General features: G+C 38.2%; 1 protein-coding gene across 1 annotated transcript in view; it reads right to left on the bottom strand.

The window, feature by feature from the left end:
- Positions 1-5,190, bottom strand: part of mapk9 (mitogen-activated protein kinase 9) — a 35,479-nt gene extending 30,289 nt beyond the window's left edge. Inside the window, exon 1 of the mRNA XM_001919653.8 lies at positions 4,983-5,190. The gene's annotated coding sequence lies outside the window, so the exon portion shown is untranslated. The remainder of the gene's footprint in view (positions 1-4,982) is intronic.
- Positions 5,191-7,110: the final 1,920 nt, after the last annotated feature.

The raw sequence follows: 7,110 nt of genomic DNA on the forward strand, positions 1-7,110 counted from the left end.
TTTGCACTTCAGAATCTTGCTGGATGTAGAAAGTCATCCGGGTACTTGACTACTGTTTTTCTAACACTAAAGGGACACTACACTGCTTATGTACTGTTTTCTCATACTATACACTAGGGAAGCGTTCGATTTCAGATGCAACATCAGTCTTTACAATCAAATTAATCTTCTAGATCCTGAAAGACAACCAGAGATGTATATATATAAAAAACTGCTTGTTTAGTCAAAGATGAAGGTTAAAAATCCATTACAATTTTGAAGAGTGAAGGCATGGTCACTAAACATATCACTCCGTTGACTGCCATGCATACGTTTTAAAAAGGTAGAAAGTAGGGATGTAACGGTATTGTAAATACCGTCATACCGCAATATTAATTTTTTTCGATATTACCGAAGTCGCATGACTCGGTAAAACTATAGGTCTTCTGAGAAAATTTGCTCAGGCGAATGAAGCGAACGGGAGATAGCGAAAACTACAATTGCCATCAGCCCATGCTTGAACATCATCCCTTGCGGTCTGTTGTCGCTACAGATCTAGTAATGCGGAAATGGAGTGTGCTGCTAGAAGTGGGGATGAAAAGAGCTGGAAAACTCTAAGGCCCCGTTAACACTAATGCGTTTTAGTTTGAAAACGCATAAGTTTTGCTATCCAGTAAAACTTACGGTTTCACGGCTGGAGAGGCCGTTTTCATTCTGAAACGCTGCTGCTCCGTCTCAGTGTGGATGATGGAAAACGGAGAGATCTGAAAACGGAAGCGTGGCTGCAGACATTCGCCTCTCTGATTGGGGCTTTTCCTGAATATTAAGTAGCCTAACACGCACAGTTCAGTCCTGCATTATCTCCGTGTAAGTTCAGACTTCGCAAGTTTGATCAAGGCTGCAGTCTCTTCTTCTCAGTTTGATATGGAAAAGCAGACTATACCGAGGACACGGGTAAATCTTCAAAGGGAACAGTGTACTTTATAACTTCATTCACATCACCCTGGCTTCGTTGTTTCACTTTGTCAACAATAAAATGTAAACATGATTTAAGGAACTGCCTATTTTCATTTTAATATTAGCAACTTAACAGACAGCAGAAATGCTCAGTGTCGTGCTGCATATATGAGCGTCATCTTCACTGTGTGGATATTTATAACAAAACGGAGCCGATAACAACAGTCTCCTTTCAATTTCAGTGAAAATACGAAACACAGCCTCTCTTTTGCTGAGTATCAGTTTTAAGAATCGATAATGGCCATTTTAAAAGTATAACATACAATAAGTTTATACATTATAGGAAATAAAGGCAAGCGATCAGTCAATATACAGAATGTACGTGCTTACATTAATCATTAACTTATCTTTGCGCTCAGCCAAAACACGTGAGAACAAGTAATAGATTCCAATGCCCAAAGTCAGGGAATAAGTCGTTAGATAAAGACAACAAGATGAATGAAATATCCCGTTTAATAAATATAGTGAGATTAGATCCAGCGGGAGATGCTTGATGAGAAGTCCGACTAGCAGAGCTCTCATCTGGGTAGATGGGCTGAGTGTGATTAAATGTTGAATGTGATGAGTTTTCAACAATACTAAATTGAAACTTTATTTTTTACATGGTTTAATATTTTTTTTGTTATTAAAATTGAAGTTCCTGTTTCAAAGCTTACAGATAGATGGCTAATTTGTATGTCATTGACACTTTTGGCACTTTTTTGGAGTATTTTCATAAGTTTTGTTTTTTCCTGTAAATGATTCAATAAATACCGTACCGTGACATTCATACCGAGGTATTACCGTACCGTGAAATTCTGATACCGTTACATCCCTAGTAGAAAGTTATCTTGCTCAGTGAACTCTGACCGGTGAATCTGTACTAAGTGAAGCCACATGTCCAGCAGAAGAATGAAAAAAAATACTTCAGTGGACTTTCATGAACTTTCTGTAATTCAGTGTTACAGAAATGTGGTGTAGACCGAATAACTTTACACACTGAATGTATTTTATTTAGTGCTGGGCAAAGATTAATCATGATTAATCACATTCAAAATAAAAGTATGTTTTGGCATAAAATGTGTTCCCATCAGATCATTTACTATAGCCTTCAGAATCTACTCATTTAGGTGTCTGAATACATTGTAGGTGTTTTTGAAGCCTGTGGCTTTAAATGCAAATGAGCTGGTTCTCCCTGCCCACCCTTCCCACATGCGTGTCTGCTTCTCACCATGCGTTATGTCAGATAAAGATCTCATTAGTCAAATAAACAGCTCATAAGTCAAAAATACTAAGTAAGTTTATTTCATGTATTTGTGGTGGAGTTTATTCAAGCCTTTCTGAAATGATGAGTCTCATGCCTTATTCACACTAGCAGCGACTCTGTAGCTGCATGTTGCTCTGGGTGGCGATTAAAACAATTGTGGGTGTTCCCACCTTGAGATTGCTTATAACGTTTGTGGTAATATTCACAGAGAGCAAATGAGTTTGCGTGCCACTGAAAGTAAACGTTGTTCAGAAAATACACAAAATATAAACGGAATCAGTACATAAAACGCTTAACTACAAAGATGATCAAGAAAAAATGTGTTCTCTGTCATTGCGGCTATTTATCTTCAGGCAAACGCAGGTCTGTGTAGGTCTACAGCATGGAGAATACAACATGCTTCTGCCGAAGCTGAGAGAGGATCACGTGAGCTTCTCTGGTGCTCCTATTGGCTGTCACTCAAGCAAGTCACTCTTCATTTGCATAAAGTTGAGCTTGACACACCCACTTTGTCACCAACGGTCGCTGTTGCTCATGTAGATGGAGGTCGCTTGCTCTTTATTGAAATGAATGGTCGCTTGTCGCAGACATCCCAAGTAAGGAAAAGTGATTTCCAGTGAAGACAGGGATGATTTAAGGGAGATTGAGGGGTGGAGGGCGACATATCTGAAGAGCGGGGCAGGGGTGCGCAACGTATCTGAAGAGTGTGAACTGTGCAACTGTGCAAATCTGAACTGTGCAAAGAACTTGAGGACCGGGCAAAAGAAAAACGATTTCCGGGAGATTATCATTCGTTTGCAGGCATCCAGGAGTCTTTATGCATTTGGGGGTGACTCCCGAAATTTCCTGGAAACTTAGGATGTCTGTTGTCACTTGTCGCTGCAAGTCACTCATAGAAGCAGTACACACACATACATATATATGTGTGTGTTTACTAACACCACGTGGCCGCAGTGATTATAGCGGTTAAGAACTACATATCAATTTTACTGTCTTTATTACAAACATGCTCTGTATTAAAAACTTTTAAACTTAATACAAAAATTAAAGAGTTGGAACAAATATTTTATCCCAGTTTATTTGCAAACAAATGTTCTGTGGACATGTCTATACATGTATTATAGAAACGTATGCTGTCAATTAATTCGGTGCACATGGAAACCGCACTCCTATGTCACGTTGAGCCTCAAAATCACTGGGATCTGGGTCCTATTTTAACATCAGGAAATTTTAAAAATGAGACTTGTTGGGTTTCTATTACTCCAACATGACAGTGGACACACAAACAGATAGTTCTGTCCAAACAGCTTACAGAAGCTGATTTTCATCATAGGTGCCCTTTAAATGGTGGCAAAACTAATTTTTAATTAGATTAATTATTTTTCCCTGAGCTATTTTTTTATGACTTTTATTTTTTTTTTTGTTTAAAGATGAAGTAGAGCATAATGTCATATGATAATCGCTGCAGAATCCAATGAAACTTTGAGTGCCCAAAGTGCAATGCGATTTCCTCAGAACTTTCTAGTATCATCCTGAAAAATGAATATAAATGTACAAGAAATAGCTGCTTAAGGGCATCCTGCTATTAACTTTCTCACAAAACAAACACATACAAAAATACCTGCTGAGTGCTGCTGACACACATACAGTTCAAGTCAGTATTATTAGCCCACTTTAATTTTTTTTTCTTTGGTAAATATTTCCCAAATGATGTTTAACAGAGCAAGGAAATGATCACAGTATGTCTGATTTTTTTTTTCTTCTGGAAAAAGTCTTATTTGTTTTACTTTAAGCTGTATAGAAGTGACTTGAAAAAAAATCTAGTCAAATATTATTTACTGTCATCATGGCAAAGATAAAATAAACCAGTCATTAGAAATGAGTAATTAAAACTATTATGTTTAGAATTGTGTTGAAAAAATATTCTCCGCTAAACAAAAAATGCGGAAAAAATAAACAGGAGGGCAAATAATTTATCCAATGATGAACCAATAATGTAATATTGGACTGAAAATGTAAATAACAGGAAATCATACAAATCTTTCTTAATGAAAAGCTAACTTATTACAGGTGATTGTTTTAGATGTACTTCAACTTTCAATGTTAGGTGAATAAGCAACTAAATGGCCTAAAGATATGAATCGTAGTTGAATTACAGTGCATCTCTTGACCTGCAGAATGTCAACACATCCTTCAGTTCATGCATCACAGCAGTGTCATTGACCTCATTCAGATACAAGTTGCCCCCTTACAGAATATACACTGATATATTAAGCCAATCCACGAACACTAAATATAAATCCACAGCATGTCAAGAGTAGATTTACCACGTTTTTAAGTCATGTCATTCTGCTGCCAGGCTGCAGTCGCTCCATCACAGCAAAGCTAAGTCGCAGCTAGCTACGTCCCTGCATAACATACACCAGTTAAACAATAAATCGCATTAAACTAATAGACTTTACATCCCAAACACTCATGGTAAGCTCTTCTGCGTGGCTGTGAGTGACTCTTGTGTCGGCCTGATCCATCTTGAGGCCAGAACTGCTGCAGATGTGTATGTGTGTGTGTGTATGTGTGTCAAACTCCCGGCAAACTGGCACTCCACGACAACACGAGCACACAAACACGCGCTCTCTGCTCGCTCCTCCGTAAAAACACGACAGCATGTCTTTGTAGTGGCTAAAAGAAACACACGACTGTTTGAGGTGTATACATTTTCGCTAGCTCGCTGCGTGCTTACCTTCTCTTCTTCTCCTCGCGTTCTCCAGTTCACTCCCATACATACACACACTCGCCAGCAAACAGAGCCTCTGAACCGCGGAAGTGTCGGCGTTTATCGCTTCCACGTTCAACACGACGGACAGGTCAAGTTCAGCTCTCTTTTAGGAGGCTTGACAGTAAAATCCAGAGTGTGGCATGACTGACCGTTGGGCGGAGGTTGGTGGGACAGTATTTTTTCGACGTCTCTCTCTCTTTCTCTCGCTCGCTCTCGCGCACTGGGTAGGATGACGTAATGGCGCACTCGTCAGGTCGAGTTGTAACTTTTGATGCAGATTGAAAAGTTGCAGGAAGGATTGAAGCTCACTGTCAAATTGAGGTTGTGGCTAATAGACGAGAGACTTGTTGTCTATAAACATCGTTTTTAACTAGGCCAGGCTTCACAAATATAAGGCCTCCGCGCTGTCATAGTTTTTCTGTTAAACAAAATAGTTTGTTAAAATGTAAATCCCATAGACGGTAAATCCAAACAAATTTCTTCATCATATTCGCTAATAATTGTTTGACACTGAAAACACGCCCTACCCAATATATATAAATATATATATATATATAAATATATATATATATATATATATATATATATATATATATATATATATATATATATATATATTTTTTTTTTTTTTTTTTTTTTTTTTGTATAACAAAAATAATTCAAGCTTAGGGGTCTGTTCATTGGTAAAAGAGGAAGGATAGCTTAATAGGGTGAGTGTGTGGGGATACTTTCTGTTGTTCATTTTGTTGTACCTTGCCTGGTGCACTCCATGAATACCAATTAGCACAATGCAACTAAAATCATGTCAGCAAACTAATCTTAAGATATCAAACCAACCTGCCTCAAAAACACAAAACCTTTTTTTTTATTATTATTATTTTGATATAAAAATAAGGAAATTAGATTCTATCTGATGTCTCAAAACAAATTATTGTCTTCTTACTAAGTTTTATTTCGTTTTATTATTCGGTCGGCCCTTTAGAACAAGTCCTCCATTTAAACTTGTCCATATGATAACGACTTTTTTTGTCACCCTCTTACACTTATACACTACGGATTTAGCCTACCTTCCTCTGTCAAGCATCTCTTGGGAAATATTTCAAAAGAAAAACATGCACCATATATATATATATACACACAAACACATACACACACACACACACACACAAATATCAGATGGTAAATCAGCCTTTCTTTCATGCACCACAGTGCAATTTGCATCAAAGATGTCATGGGATTCATTCATTCATTCATTCGTTTTCTTGTTGGCTTAGTCCCTTTATTAATCCAGGGAATGAACCACTAACTTATCCAGAAGGTTTTTACGCAGCGGATGCCCTTCCAGCCACAACCCATCTCTGGGAAACATCCTCACACACACTCATACACTACAGACAATTTAGCCTACCCAATTCACCTGTACCACATGTCTTTGGACTGTTGGGGGAAACCGGAGCAAACCCACGCGAAGGCAGGGAGAACATGCAAACTCCACACAGAAACTCCAACTGAGCCGAGGTTCAAACCAGCGACCTTCTTGCTGTGAGGCGACAGCACTACCTACTGCGCCACTGCCTCGCCAAGTCATGGGATTATCTGAGTAAATTAATTTGTGATAGCACTCTCTGAGGTTGATATTGAGTCAGGTGAACCCACTGATCTGAATATTTGATCATGGAAGCGTTAAAGCTTCATAAATGAGGCAATAGGTGGAGGGTCCATTCATTCATCTCACACCCTAATTATCTCATCAGAGGAGCAGTTCTGACTCAATCCCACTGGAGAAACAACAACATATTATAGAATGTGATCAGGACAGAGGAGAAACACAGGGCTTCCCTGGGCCTCTGGTTTCTCCAGTCTTCACCAGAGCCATGCATATAGGGCCAGACAGAATCTGCAGACATTTTTTGCTTTTTCTGCTGATTTTAGTAAAAGTCTGCGGATTTCTGCGGAATTATTTTTAGAGTATCATAACTAAAACCTTAATATGTGATATAAAAAATTATATCTTTTAAACTTTTATTTAATGTTTAAAATGCAAATCCAATTAGATTCACTTTACTTGGTAAAAAAAAGCAAATCTCTCATA

Source organism: Danio rerio, chromosome 21 (genome assembly GCF_049306965.1).
Source record: "Danio rerio strain Tuebingen ecotype United States chromosome 21, GRCz12tu, whole genome shotgun sequence".
In the NCBI taxonomy this organism is placed as follows: domain Eukaryota; kingdom Metazoa; phylum Chordata; class Actinopteri; order Cypriniformes; family Danionidae; genus Danio; species Danio rerio.